Here is a 16,536-nt window from a genome sequence, read left to right as displayed (position 1 = left end):
GGCAATTCTACTAGTCACGCTAGTTTACAGTTTTGAAAGGGTGACTTTAAGTAGTCTTGATTTAGGCGAGTAGTAATAAAAAGCGCCTAGCATTCTGCAACACCATTCAGGCGTTATAGTATTGACGTTACATGCGTACATCGCGTTGTATTCACTCCCTACTCTCAGAGCGTTTTCACACTATCCGGTCCGATATCGGTATCGGACACCGATCCGATATCGGGGGTAAGTAAAACCGATATCAGAACTATTTAGTAATTAATAGCACATCTAAATTTATTATTTATTTATTTATTTAGCCTCTTAAACTGGATGGGAATGGTTTTTTATGACTGTATAATTTTCTTAGTGATTTTTATGTGTAATCCTATAGAATATCTCTCAACTCGGTGTGCCTTCTGGCAAAGGCCTGTGGGTCTTTGGCTACTCTCCTGCAATTGGGTCCCGCGGTAAGTTTAAACTCATCTTCCCAGCGCATAATATGTTGACGTCCTCAACTACACTTGCCATCCCTTGGACACCAGTTAGTCACAATTTGGCTCCATTTTTCTTGTCTAGATCATAGTCAACATAATATGGCCGATCCATCTCCATTTTTAGAGGTCTTTTTTTCCAGGATATCAGTCATTTTGTTTTCTCTCTTAATTGCAGGTTACTGATTCGATCTTGCCGTTTTGATCTTTTCATGCTCAGTTCCATGCTTCTCTGGCACTTTGTTAATTTTTCTCGATGGTATTTGCTAAGGGACCATGTTTCGCAGCCGTAGGTTATGCATGGAAGAATACAGGCGTTGAATAATTTTCTTTTTATTGCCATGCTGTGATCTTTTGATTTTACAATTTCCTTCAGAGACCGAAATCTCTTCCATCTATTAGCAATCCTTTTATTTAGTTCCTTGGTTGTTTGGTCTCTTGTGGAGATTATCTGACCCAAGTAGCAATATTCATTGACATAATCTATTTGTTTATCTTCGATTACAATGGTATCCATTACTGAATTGGTCATCAGTTTTGTTTTTGTTATGTTCATTTTTAAACTCACTTTCGAGCTCTCTTTATATTGATAGAGATTTGATCATCTTCACGAGTGTCTTTGGATTTTCTTCCAGAAGAACAAGATCATCCGCAAATCTTAAGTGGTTTAGTTTTCTTCTAGCTACGTTGAGGCCTAGGTGCTCCCAGTCCAGATTACGATACATCTAAATAATGTGCAGTAATTAATAATATCAAATCTTTTTATATTTTACTTTTCCGTTTTTGAAGTCGGTTTATTTAACGTATATATTTTTACTGTATGTACATTGTATGACTGATACTGATAATGTACATACATCTATCAGTTGATTTTTTTTAACCATACCTTTTTAATAAAAAATACGTGTGGCACTCGGGGACTGCCGCGTTAAAGCTGCTTTGCTATGCTATGCCTTCAAGCCACATCTCCGTGCCTGTTGGAGTGGGGAGCGTGAGGTTTTTCGTTACACAATTTCTGGATTCGGTCCTCGCGCTCAAGGCCCGTGATAGAAGCTATGCAATAGCTTAAAAATATACAATATGGCAAAAAATTTCTAGCATCATGAGTGTTGCTAGAAATTTTTAGAACGAGCGAACGGAACGATTTTATGGGATAATTTGAAAGGGCAAATTGTATCCGATATCGGATATCGGCTAATGGCGTCCGATATCCGTTCAATATCGGATATCGGCTATCGGCGTCCGATATCCGATATCGGGTCGGATAATGTGAAAACGCTCTCACATGACGCAACAATCGGTCTCGCTTGCTCGAGTTGTCGCTTTGCGTACGGCGGTCCGCGCTCCTTACCCGCTCGACGCTAACCAAACTACCATCGCTCATTCCGATTTTAACCAACGTACGTATCGGTCGCACATTTCTCGCTATTTTTAAAAACACGTGGCTCAGTGATTCGTTCATAGTAATATAACCTAAAGATTTACGCGCTGATTACTATTACGACGCCTCATCGTACAATCCTGGTGGAGTAGAAAAAGGTACGTGTTTATAAATGTTAATTTATATTGAAATTTTTAAAAATAACTGAATCGTTATTTGTAACTCCTAGTGTTGCAACGTTTAATTATTCAGACGATATATGCACCGCAGTGGTTTACATATGGTCAGATTATATTGTTATAAATGAAAAAGATATTATTATCGGAGTATTAATAGCAGATCGAATGTAAATATTTAAAGTGTGCTATGCGTTTTCGTGGCTGAAGCGTACATTTTTCGAATTTATTATATTTAAATTATGAATGTGGATCACAGTTACGAATAAACAATGAGTGATGTTCTCGTTTCTGTGTCACTGGATGTCCGTTATCTGCTAATCACTGAGCAGTGTTTAATTACGGCCTAAATTCTTACGAAAGTCCCGCCTACTAGACGAATTGGAAACTGCATGCGTTTTTTACTCTTTACATTCGCCCAGGAAGAAACCGGTACATTTTATAGTGTAAACCCATACTGCTTGCTAATTGTTAATTCCTGCCGTAGTAATGAATAATTAATGAATGTCACCGGTATAATCAACGGAATAATAATTACATTTTATTCACAACTGTCATGTTCATGATGCGATTGTCTTATTTTACAATTATTATAAAATAAGCGTGTTGTAATAAATGTCTTAGGAAACCGGGCTTTTGTTGCCTCTTCTTACTTACCTGAGCCTGTGTAAAGAAACAAGGCAACATTATTTGAAAAGGTTGGAAAGGGTACCTGCAAATAACTTTGAGAATATTGTGTTGTAAATGGAAGGTAATTACCTACAAAAAAAAAATCTTTTATTGGTCGAGCTTTTTCAGATAAATGTGCTTAGCTCATTTGAATTTAAGTATTTAAAAATTTAAACATTTAGGTAGTTCGGGATACAATTTTTACAACTCATAAATGAATTTGACTTATTAAAATATAATTATAATAAATAATCAATTCTGTTACTAAAATGCTTGGTTTATGTGAATATAAATTAATAAAATGTAGGATATGATGAATTAAAAAAAATGTATAATTTTATTCGTAGAATATTCAAAGACAGATAGGTACATTATAGAAATATAGAGTATCTGTGTCATTGCTCTATTGTTTAGGAGGTTCATGTTTTACGAAATACATACTATAGTACTTAAAGTGATAAATCGTGTTTGTGGAATCGTGAAATACAAATTACATATAATGTAATTTGTACAAACAGTAAATTTTTTTCTACTTTTCGAACAATTCTGGCGATTTATTCAATACGAAGCAATAAACAATAGCTATCGACCATTGACTTACTATGTGTGAATAATTTATTAATCTCAGCAGACAATTTCATTCATTCAATAATTATTTTTAACCGGCGATCTGACCTTGCTTCATTCAGTTATTAGAATAGGGAAATGTGCGTAAATGTTGGGAACCATAGACTATTTATTTATTTATTTATTTATTTATTTATTTAATTAAGGTCAGCCAACAGTTGTTTACATCAGCACATACATACAGAAACAATAACACAAAATAACTTATATAAATGCAACAGCTACTTAAAGGCTAACACCACATGCAAGATAATAAAAACAAAACGGTTATGAAAACAAACAAGGCAGTTACTTAGTACTTACAATACAGTTAGTTTACATCTTAAGTTTAAACAAAAAAAAAAAGATTTCAAAAATAATTTTCTTAATAATCTAAATTGGATTAACATTATGACATTATGAATGAAATTATATTATAAGCTCAATGATTTTAAATTAAATTAATAAAGTGTTCATAGATTTTATTCAGGAACAATCTATGGCTATCAAAATTAATATCTGTTACATCACTACACTCATTCAAAATTTTAAACATTCTTAGAAGTGGCGAATTAGTACCAAGAACAGTTCTTCGTAATGGAGGGTAAAAAGGTGTAATACAGCTACGGGGATACCTATATGGCACGCGAAATCTAATTTGACTCAACAAACCGGGACAGTCAATTTTATTTCTTACAAGTTTGAATAAGAAAGATGCATCAATAATGTTGTATCTAACATGCAAAGCACGCATTTTAAAATAGTTAAGACGCGACTTATATGAAGGTAGTTGTCTAAGCTTCCCAACAGAAAATGCTAAGTGCCATAGAAATCTTTTTTGTACTCTTTCTAGTCTTAGCATGTGAGTAGAATAGTGGGGTCTCCATACGGAACTACAATATTCCAGGCTGCTTCGTACCAAGCAGTTGTATAAAATAATTTTTGTTCGGCCCATACTAAAATTTTTCGTATTACGTAATACGAACCCAAGCATTTGGGACGCTTTTTTCGTTACGTTCTCAATATGTGGTACAAAAGTTACTGATTTATCAAACAGGACACCGAGGTCCTTTATTGTGTCTACTTCCTGCACTACATGGCTTCCAATATAATATTTTGACTGCACTACAGAGTTCTTTCTAGAAAATTTTAGATGGTAACATTTTTTTGGGTTCAACTGCATATTATTGAGTGCATACCATTGAATAAGCCGATTTAGATCTTCCTGTAGGAGACCGGTATCACTTGGTTTATCGATTTTTATGGCAAATTTAAGATCATCTGCATACAGAAAAGCCTCTGAGAAAGAAAAACAGCATGGCAGATCATTAACATAAATGTTGAAAAGGATTGGCGCTAAATGGGATCCTTGCGGAGCACCAGACGTAACATGATGGACATCGGATGCAAAGCCATTTACGACAACGACAAATTCTCGGTTTGTTAAGTACGATTGTAGCCAATGTAAAAACGAGCCAGTAACTCCATAAGCCGAAAGTTTCTGTAATAGTATGGAATGGGAAATTTTGTCAAAAGCTTTACTAAAATCTGTGTAGATCACATCGAACTGCTTATTCTCATCAACACATTGCACTAGCGATTCAGTAAAGGACAATAAATTTGTTGTTGTAGATCTTGAACGAATAAAGCCATGTTGTTGATCACTCAGATATTGCCTGAAGTGTCGTTGAATAAAAGGACAGATTAAAGATTCAAAAACCTTGGCAAATGTAGAGAGGATCGAAATCGGTCTATAATTTGAGATAAAAATTTTTTTATCAGATTTGTGAACAGGCACAACATTGGCTTTTTTCCATTCCTGTGGAAAGGAACCTGAAATTAGAGATTTGTTATAAATCATTACTAATGGAGCAGCCAAAGCCGAAGCAGTAGAAGAAATAAATAGAGGAGGGATACCATCAGGACCCGCTCCCTTATTAACGTTCAAAGATTTTAAAGTTTTCAAAACACAATCCTTATCCAATGTTGGACCTGTAAGACACTGACCACCTACATTGATAAAGCTGAGAGAGGACAAATAATTGCTCGAGGAATCCTCGCCTTTGGGTGTGTATACAGAAGAAAAATAAGACGCAAACAGGTTACATATAGTTGAACCATCGGATGAGGTAGTATCTCCGTCAGTCATTTGCGGAACTTTGTATAAAAAAGATAGTTAGGTACATATTATATCTATTTTATAGTTACTTAGTTATATTAGTTTTGTGATTTATGACATTATAATTGATAATTCCCAGTAATTAACAGAAGTAACTTATTTTCGTTTATCGTGATAAACTGCAATCTTTTTCTTAAAAATGTACCTAGCATTTATGTAGATCAAGGCTTGATATTGATCTCATCGATTAAAAATGTTGTTAAAATAATTTATATACCTATCTATCTCTATCTTTTGTATTTACATTTATTGACTATATTACCTATGTTTTTTATTAATTAACTAGCGGTCCGCCCCGGCTTCGCCCGTGGTACATATTTACGTTTTCTCTACATAAAAACCATCCTCGTACTTCAAGGAATATAATAAAAAAAGAATTATCGTTATCGCTTCAGCCGTTCACACGTGATGCCGTGACAACGCGAAACGGGTTTCATTTAGGACTTAGGTATATAGCTATATATAGATTATATATAGATATACCTAGATAATTTTAATATAAAACATAGGTAATAGGTATTACACTATTATACACTATTCATCATCAGCCCATATACGTTCCCACTGCTGGGACACGGGCCTCCTATGAGGGTACAGGCCATAATCCACCGCGCTGGCCAAGTGCGTGTTGGCGGATGACACATGTCGTCGAACTTTTTAATTCTTCGACATGTCGGTTTCCTCACGATGTTTTCCTTCACCGTTCGAGCAGTGGTAATGTTACAACATGCGCAGATAAATTGAAAAATGCGCGCTCGCCTGGTCTCGAACCCCGGACTTATCGATTCGAAGTCCGAGGTCTCACCACTGAGCCACCACTGCTCTTATATACACTATTAGAATATATTAATTATTAATTATTAGACATTATACATTCACATATAAATCACGTTAAAAACATTTATCAGCCTGATAATACTGATAACCCGAATGTGCAATAGTTACTGCATCTGTTTGTTACAGTAATCTATTAGGTATTTATTACACAAGATACCACCAACTCACCAAGATACCTACGTCAACTTATAGCTTTGTTAGAAAGATCGAAGAAAATTCCCTGTGTATAGTACCTATTGTATTCGACCGCCTCCTTGGTACAGTGGTTGACGCGTGAGCGTAGCACCGAGGGGTCCTGGGTTCGATTCTCGGTGGAGACGAAGAAAAAAAATGTCTCGGTCTGGTAGGACACAGAAGGCTGATCACATACTTGTCCCTAGAGAAAATCGATCAGTGAAACAGATGTATAATGCATCTGCCCCTTAACCCACTGGGACTTCACTTTATAGTATTGTATTATTAGTAAAAACGTCCTTTGTATAGATTTATTAGTATATTATAGCACCAAACAACTGAAGAATGCAATTTTAATTTCCACCATTTTTTTAAGTACCTACCTAGCTCCTATATACTATTCTATTATCCAGATTCCAAACCATTCTTCTTTGTCAATTGTTCGAAACATCGTTATCATATTGATTAGTATTATTATAGATACTACACAATAACTGTTTGCACATTTTACTAGGGCGTGATAAGACGATTGGTTCAATATTGACACGTTGGAGTTTGATACAGTTTTCAACGCGTGCCTAACGCCTATTATTTAAAATTATGTGATGAGCCGTGAGCGTATTATTATTATAGTAATAGATCACCTCTATATATCTTGGGTGTATTTTTATGATAGGTATATTTTCTCGGTGATGATACATCTGAATTTCTTATATTACCTGTCTGAGTTATGATTGTGACTGTGAAAAAGTATTGCCATCTTTTTGAAAATTCGTTGCCTATTCATAATTTATGTAAAAAATAATATTATCATCTTAAGGATGTAGGTACCTACGTTGAAGTCAAACTCGTCCTGCACTTATATCTAACAAATTTTACATTTTATCTTATACAGATTACAGTGTAAAAAATCTACCCGTAAATCACCATAACATAACATACCATTACAAAATATATTAATAAACATACTAAAATTTTGTTAAGACGCAAAAAGTAACATACCTAGTAACCGCTCTGACTCGTGTACATTTAATCAAGTAATCATCTCATTCTCATAATGCACGCGACAAGCCAATAATCGACGCGCGTGTATATTGACACAATAATTACGAACATGCTTCGAAACCGTAGCATTGATTACAAGTGATTACAAGGCTTCGTAATATCACAGATAATAAAATACCAGGAGTTATAATATTATTACACCTCACACAGATTAACAATTGCATTCAAAATTTTCATAAACTACAGTGAAAATATGATACAATTTACTCTTTCAACAAGTTGAACGTTTTCGATAGAGGACACGACGGATTTATGGGCGATTTATGAATTCTTGAAATGTTTTCAATTTTCGTAGTATTTATTTATAGATTTATAGACATTAAAAATACTATCGTTTGTGTACGGTCGCTGTACGTTTGATCTTTGTTCTAAATATACTTTACACCAATTATTTATTAATGGCAACATTTCAGCTGAAATACAACAACGTGTATTTGTATAAACGTATTTCTACAGATACATAAGACGTACTTAGGAGTTATTATTATTTCTGTACGAAGTATAAATTCAGATATATTTGAAAACAACAATGATTGTGCAAAAAAATTGACACAGAACTTTCATCCTGAAAATTTAATCCTAATGACGTCAATCGTTTCTTAATTTTGACCTAATTTTAGAATACATTTTATGTGATTTGTTTCTGCTTACGTACTAAGCCGTTGGGTCTTCCTTGTGTAGGTGTGACGCGAATGGATCAATGTGCTGTTGAAACTATATAACTATGTAAATTGTAAACACATGTATACGTGTGTTTACTGCGTAGTTATGACGCGGACGTCGAGAGACGTCGACTCCAATTCGTTATACTTTCTTGTAACACGTAAAGAAAATGTATTCTTAATTTATTCGAGTTCCACATCAATCGTGCACTCGGGGACTGCCGCGGTAAAGTTATTGCATGCTATAATACCTTCAAGCGAAACCTCCGCCCGTCGGAGTGGGGAGCGTAAGGTTTTTTCGTTACGGAATTTCTCGATTTTGTCCCCGCGCTCAAGGCCCGCGATAGAAGCTATGCAATAAATATAGATGAAAACATATTGTAGAACTATCAAATAAATATAAGTAGATGAAAACATATTATTGTAAAACTATCAAATAAAGAATTGAATATTAGATGATATTTTAGTATTGCACGCAACAAATTAACTTAGTTTAATTTATTTAAAGCTTATCGCATGTAGATTACGGTTCCAAAAATAAACATAAAAAATATCTGTAGGTATTCTTTTTTAAAATTTGACTGTTTGTTTTATATAATATAGGTATTACCTACCTTACCTATACGGAATGCTAATAACATCGACAAACTATTAAAATTTATTAAATATGTTCAATTGCTTTACATAATTGACAATAATAAGGAAGAAAAAATTAGTAAATTAACTTATCCACTGTTGACCTAAATAGTAAATAACCTCATTGTGAGATTAGGGGTTTCCTTATCCTATTGCCTTGATATTGACCAAATCAGTCGCCTTCAGTTGGGGGCAACGACCGAAATGTCACAGGCCGCAGGTAAAATAAAAAAAAATAATAAGAAGGCATAGATAGGAAATTTGATATTATTATAAGACTAATTAATATCCCAATTAATAATAAATATACAATTTTAAAAGAGTAAACAAAAAATATTTAGTGAATCTGCAATTAATAATTATGTATTACAAAAGGCACTTAAAATTCAAGTCAAACAAAAGCAAATTTAATTTATATTAAATCCACTTTTAAACACCAATTACCATTAACGACTTCATTACGAATAAAAACAAGTGATAACTGCGTTAAAAACAACCGACTTCAAACTTGCACTTGCAAAATTTACAAATACCTACGGACAAAAATGCTCATAAAATAAAAACTACTGGGCCTATCCGAATAAAATTTTTATGGGACCAATTCGACACCATCCCGCATCGAACAAAAAAAGAATCACGTAAATCGGTTCAGAAACCTCGGAGTAATCGGTGTACATACATAAAAAAAAAAAAAAAAAATATACCGGCCGAATTGATAACCTCCTCCTTTTTTTTGAAGTCGGTTAACAAAATAATTAATTTTACTATCTTAATAGGTTATTCAACACAAACTTATCAATACCTACTACGTAGGTATTGAATAGAAGTACCTAGTACGTAGTTTATATTTTATGTAGTAATATATAAAACTTTTATTTTCATTTATCATCACTACCAGCTATTATTCACTAGCATGTTCCCTCTACAGTCTACTGAAGCCTATGTAGGTTCAGGCGGCCAAGTGCGTTTTGGCAGATGTCACATGTCGTCGAATTTTTTTCTTGTGCCGAAGACAATTATAGTACCATAGTGTATTAGATATAAGCTTCTTGGTACCATAGTATAATATATTACCTGTGGTATTAGTTTACCTAAATACAAATGTGATACAAATAGACAAAAACTCTTACATGTATATTATTCAAAAATATGTACCTACCTACCTAAGTATGTACCTACACAATTTTTTCAGTAAAATTACCTGTGAAAATTACATTTACTATGTTTCGTGTAGGTACCTGTTTCCCGCACTACCCTTCATTTAATGATTTCCGTTCGATCCCTGACCCTAGGTTTATGTTGATTGTTATCAACACATTCCTGGAACAAGGGTGCGTTTAAAACAAACATTTAGTTCAAACAAAGAGGTGAGAAAACGGGTAAAATTCCATGCATTATGCCTATACTGTTGCACAGAAATCGGATGTAACTAATAGAATTAAATGCGCATGAACTATGATAATTAGGTGTACCTATAAAGCACAGAATATTTACACAAAACTCATCTATTTATGTGCATACTATATTATTATCGACAGCAATACTTGCTAAACCACGCTACAATATACAATTGTACTAGCTTACCGCCCGCGGCTTCGCCCGCTTTCTCTAAAACGATTTGAGATTTAAACTATCCTATCTCTCAAGTTGGATCGAACTGCACATGGTGTGCGAATTTTATTATAATCGGTTAAGTGGTTTAGGCGTCCATTGAGGACAAACATTGTGACACGAGATTTATATATATATATTATATAAAAAAGATAGACTTCATTTTGTTTACAAATCAATGAAATTATAAAAGTACTTAACTGGTGACACGATAATCTTTAGTGTGATTATTGTTCCTAATTGTATTGTTTATATTTTATATGGGTCATCGGTAATTTTGGCCCACAATTAAATATGACATGAATGAAAATAAAATATATTATCGCTGCGATCGCGCACATGCTTCCACTATTTTAAATTATTACAAACAATTTTATCCAACTCTTACGTTTTATTACCATTTTATAAACACACTGACATTGTTAACTGAATTAATAATAATTATAAATGGCGAATTATATCAAGAACCCTCTTTTTCTTTTTCATCTTTTTTTCCTTTTAAATCATCCTAATAGCTATCACTATCCAAAATGCATAGCTGTAGATCATAAATATTATATGTAGTAAAGTATCTTAGTATTGCACAAGTAACAAAAAATTCAATAGTGCAAAACCACAAATCGCTTAACAAACACATTCATGTATTATTTTACGGCACATGTAACCGCGAAACATAATATAATAGTATAATAACTAAGGTATCGAGTAACTGGTAGCCTATTTAGAACTTTACTTTCTTAGGTAATATAAATTGTTAAATATCAATTACTTTCTCCGATTCAATCACAAATGGCTTCATATCTTATCACAGACGAAGCACGATCAATTATATTTATTATGAATCAATGACATATTGTTTCATTTGACGATAATAATGGTAATTTAAAATTGTATACTAAAATTATCAATGAATGGCGAAAACGACAATTACGTTGCAAATATATATATTACAAATAGCTCGTATCTTGCAGAATATTACAAAAATCATTCTCATTTTATTCATATTTTCTAAGAATGACTCCTATAATATGATCCAATCGACATCCAACTGATCCAACTCAGGAATAGGAATGACCTTTAAGTGGCAATTGCATGTCAAGTGACCTTTTTATTTCAATAAGGGTTTGATTATATCGCCTGACATTAAATATACATAAAGTCTATATTATCTACTTACTAGTAACCCGCCCCGGCTTTACACTGGTGCAGATATGCATTATGCATGTATTATGCATAATATAAACCAACATTTTAAATTTAAATTCAATTAAAGTTTTAAAATCAATTTATTTAAAATAATACTTAGGGCATGATCTACAACAGATACCGAAGCCAAAATTATAATTTTAGAATTTTTCGCCCGGGTAGTCAAGAAAAAACTCGCATAGTTCCCGTTTCCGTGGGATTTCTAGGATAATACCTATCCAATGACCTTCCTTACGTCTCAAGCTATCTCTTACATCTTTGACTTTCCTAAGATTTTATTTTAATATGTAAAGATTATTTCATGATGATTCATAACCAACAAAGGGCTAATTCGGCGCTACCAACGCTCAACTATTAAGAGGCTGTATGTAGTTCCGTTATTTATAGCTCGATTGTCATTATTGAAGTTTCCTACCGCAATTTTTGTGTTCAGATAAACATGCCGATTATTTGGTTCGTACGAGATAATTATGTCTCACGTAAATGAATTTTATTTCAGTCTGCCACCCTCTTTTGTTTTTATTTGTCCTACATCTCTAAAACAGTGCGTCGCATGATATCAATCTATCGGACATTTTTTACTCATCTGGCATTCCTCTAGCCATTCCCGTTAAAAAAAGAAGCTTATGAGGAATGAAAAAAACGCGTTGTTTTTTTTTTTTCTGTTTGGACCAGTTATTTTTTAAAGTCTCGATAACGGAGTGTCTGACGACATAGATCTATGGGAAATTTTTTACTCACCTGGCACTCCTCTAACCATTCCCGTTAAAAAAGTAATCTTAAAAAAACGCGTTATTTTTTATTGGACTAACTAAGTATTTTTGAAAGTTAAAAAAACATGCCAATTAAGTGGATATTAGTAGTCCGGAGGTAAGTCCAACGAAAATCGTTATTTGACGACTTTTTCACAAATGGACTTTTTTACAAATAGTGGCTAAGTAATTGCCGTCATTAGTAGTTAGTACAGATATGTAAACATAATTTGATAACTGATAGCCTTGCTATTTACATTGTTTTTATCTGTTGTATGCGCAATTAGTTATTTTTAATTGTTTAATTTAGAACACTGTCTTAGGACGCAGCCTTAAAAAGTCGACAGTAGGTACTTTTGATGATATAGATTTGAAACAAACAAGCAACGCAGTAGATCCGTTCAAAAATTTGCACTTAAATAAAATATATTCGAAGCTTTTAATTTCTAAATTACAACAAAAATCATTTTTAATAAAACACAATGATAATGTAACTAAGTACGTATTAATATGTAATAATATGTTCTTTAAAAGTGAAAAAGTGAAACTAGGTTCTCAAAACCTTTATTGTCACGACTTACAATATTAATTTCGTATACAATGTAAATAAATAATAATAGTTAAAAAAAAACTAAAAAACACGCTTTTTATAGAAAACCGAACTAAAAAATAGAAAATTTTATCAAATTAGTGTATTGTCATCGGTCCTCAATAAATCTACAAAGTTTGAACGAAATCTGGCCGTTTAAAGTGGGTCAAAATCGAGCCCAAAGAAGTCGGTTACAAACATACAGGTGAAGCTAATATAAAGCGTGTAAAAATATGTTTCTTTTTTTTTTTCTAGCGTAATAATGTTTCAACTTTCAACATGCAAGAATTTCGGTAAAAATGCATTTTTTGCTGTCCAAAGCAGGCCACCAATCCACCATGCGCAACACAATTCGAAACTATACAAATTTAAATTATATTTTCAGAAAAATAATGACGTTATTGCTTTGCTGTCATATATATTATAATAAATATAATATTTACTGTACGAGTTTAAAATACTTGTTGATAAGTTGTCAGAGTCGTGCATATTCCGTTAGCGCGTTTTGTTGATAAATTGATAAATGAAATGATAGATCGAGATGTGGATAGAAATAATATACGTAATAAATAAATAAATTAATCGTCATAATATTTTGATCTTTAGATTTAATCACTGCGCATAACACGAAGTAATTTTACTGTCATATTTTGTCATATTACTACTCTTATTTCATTTCATATTTTCAAGGGACTTCGACTATGCCTTCAAGCCACACCTCCGCCCGTCGGAGTGGGGAGCGTGAGGTTTTTTCGTTACGGAATTTCTCGATTCGATCCCCGCGCTCAAGGCCCGCGATAGAAGCTATTCAATTGCTTAAAAATGCTTGAAACACCATATAGAGTTCTTACTTTCTCAAAAAGCTCTCTAATCGCTATTTGTTCGCGTCGTCTTTTATCGTGTCAAGTCATATCTAATTACACTTTTACATAATGCATAAGACAAATGGACATTCATCAAACCGTTATCTATCACGTGTTAGTAAATGGCGTATTATAATCGCATCCTCCTCGCCTCGCGATAACCTCACTCATAAAACCCTTTTGTACCGTGTTAGTGGCATGGTCGTTTTGTTATGGGGTCTTTCAAAATACAAACTCTTTCCGCTTTTAAATTAAATTTAGTTATCCTCAATGTAAAGGATATTGGTACATGTAGTCATTATTATTTTGTGGCAAAAACTTTAAAGAAGGACCCTAACTCTACCATCATCGTCTAAATATTATATGTGTAATTTAATTATGGTCTCAAAATAACATTCAAAATAACATATTTGTATGTATTTTGTCGTGATTTATGTAATAATAGAATAACGAAAAGAAGAAATGTTTTTTTTTATTATATTCCATTAGGAAGTTGCGTCTCTAATAGTAAGCTAATACAATCAGTTTGTAAGAAATAAATAAAAATATTATTTCATCATCATCGTCAGTTGCTTATGTCACACATTCATTAGACTAGTATTCTTTTACTTTCAGTCTACGAGCTGACCTTCATGAGTGTCAAACAAGCTACTAATTTACTTAATTTCGCGACGAATATACCTACATAATATTATAATGCAGAGGTACCCGCTGACCCGCTTTAAGGCGGTCGATACTAAACTCTTTTAAAGAAGTTTATTATTAAGTAGACTTTTTTATCGACCGCTAAACTCAACAGTCAACACTGGTCAGAGAGTCTAGTCTTTATTCGATCGGTTTTGACCTGTTTTATTCATTGATGCTTCAAGATATTGGTTGGATAATTTTGTTTGTTGTAATGATCGATCTATTTTATAGATACTTACCAACAAAGCAATAGTTATAACTTCCTTATATTTGCATTAAGATCGTGCGCTGATAAACAACAATTTAATGTTACATGGTACACCATAAATTTACTTAAATAATACCAAATCGACCATCGGGGCCTTAACATCGAAACGTTAATAATAATACGAAAATCTTGAAAAATATGCTAAATTACATTGAAGTACATTTGTTACTGATATGAAGAATACCTAGTAAATATTTTTGTTATAAAAATAATAAAATATCTTAATCTCCAGACTAAATTTATCATCTTTTATCAGGCGGCAAAGATAACATGATCAATAAATACATCTTTACGTAAATCCAAAGTATTACCTGATTATATCTTGTATAATATTGCGAATGAGTGATTGATTGCCGTCACAAACCTAGATACCATACAAATGTTGTGTTGAAAGTACCTTTTTTATCACTTTTTCGAAATTGCTCGTCGGAGCGTTAATTCTTTTGTGCGTAGGAGGCAAGCGAAGAGAAATGTATTTATATAAAGCTAATTGAACTAACGGATGTAAAAAGAAACATTATAGATTTTTAGTTTAAAGATCTTTCTGACAATTTGGTATTAATTTTTTAGGAAGTCAATCGGGTGGAATTGAAATCAATATTGAATGCATAATATATACATATTATATGAGGCATAAAGTGTCATGCCGGTTTCCTCATCTACAGATTTTTATTCTAATGTAATTGTGTTCTTATTTCTTTATAAATATCATGCAGTAACTCGTTAAAGCACTATTAACTATTCTGTGGTTGAAGATAGTTAGTGGCTTGCTTCTGAGTAAGAACTATTTCACACGAAGATTAGAGTCTATCGTTGTCAATTATTACTTCTAATCATTTTATTAAAGGCAATTTATGGCAAACGTTCCTTTCCATTATTTTACAGTTTATATTTGTGAGTGAAACATGCAAAATTTTCGGGTAAAAACTGAGTTAACAAAACTATACTTCGTGAAAGCTTTGAGGAGCTTTTACCATTTAAAATAATATTTTTGTAATGGCTGTTCCTTAAAGTATCTAAAGTCAAATTGTTGCTAGCTTTTTTTTATTAAACCTTGTAGTATTATATTATCTGTGATTAAACGAAGAAAATAATAATGGCAGCATAAGTTGAATTTTTGAATGGGTCACTTGGCTAGCTCTGTTTCCCTTAAATCATCATAACTAGACATCGGATTATATGCACTAACAAAATGCCAAAATATGCATGCAAATATGCACTAAAAAAGGCCGAAATATGCACTAAAAACGACTGATATGCCTAAAATATGCACATATAAATCAAAAAAACCTTTATTATTTTTATATATTTAAATCAAAGATTGTACAAAAAAATTGAAATTTTCTTGAAATTGAGTATAGTTTTTGTGCCAATATACAATTAAGCATTTTTACCAAATTTTCGAGCGCAAATTTGTGACGTTTGTCACCCGCGAGCCCAGTGTTGCCACCTTAGACCTTTCCGGGCTAAATCTAGCCCTTTTTTGGAATTCAACCCGTGTTTTACGTTTTTAGCCCCAAAAGGGTAATCTAGCCCTATTTTGAATGGCTCAAAATTTACTTAAAATGGAGCCCATTTTGTAATTTTTTGCCATTTTACCATGCCAAAATAGGGTTTGTTTACTCGCTGAGCGTTCTGATTGGCTAATAAAGGTTAGTCGACCAATCAAAACTCCCGCTACTTAACGATTTATGCACGAAAT

The 16,536-nt window shown here is 32.9% G+C and overlaps 1 protein-coding gene across 1 annotated transcript in view; it reads left to right on the top strand.

Moving 5' to 3' along the window:
* The first annotated feature begins 1,803 nt into the window (after positions 1 to 1,803).
* Positions 1,804 to 16,536, top strand: part of LOC123705449 (proton-coupled amino acid transporter-like protein pathetic) — a 37,879-nt gene continuing 23,146 nt past the window's right edge. Inside the window, exon 1 of the mRNA XM_045654222.1 lies at positions 1,804 to 2,012. The gene's annotated coding sequence lies outside the window, so the exon portion shown is untranslated. The remainder of the gene's footprint in view (positions 2,013 to 16,536) is intronic.

This window comes from Colias croceus, chromosome Z (assembly GCF_905220415.1).
Source record: "Colias croceus chromosome Z, ilColCroc2.1".
Taxonomy (NCBI): domain Eukaryota; kingdom Metazoa; phylum Arthropoda; class Insecta; order Lepidoptera; family Pieridae; genus Colias; species Colias croceus.
This window is presented reverse-complemented; position numbering and strand designations above follow the sequence as displayed.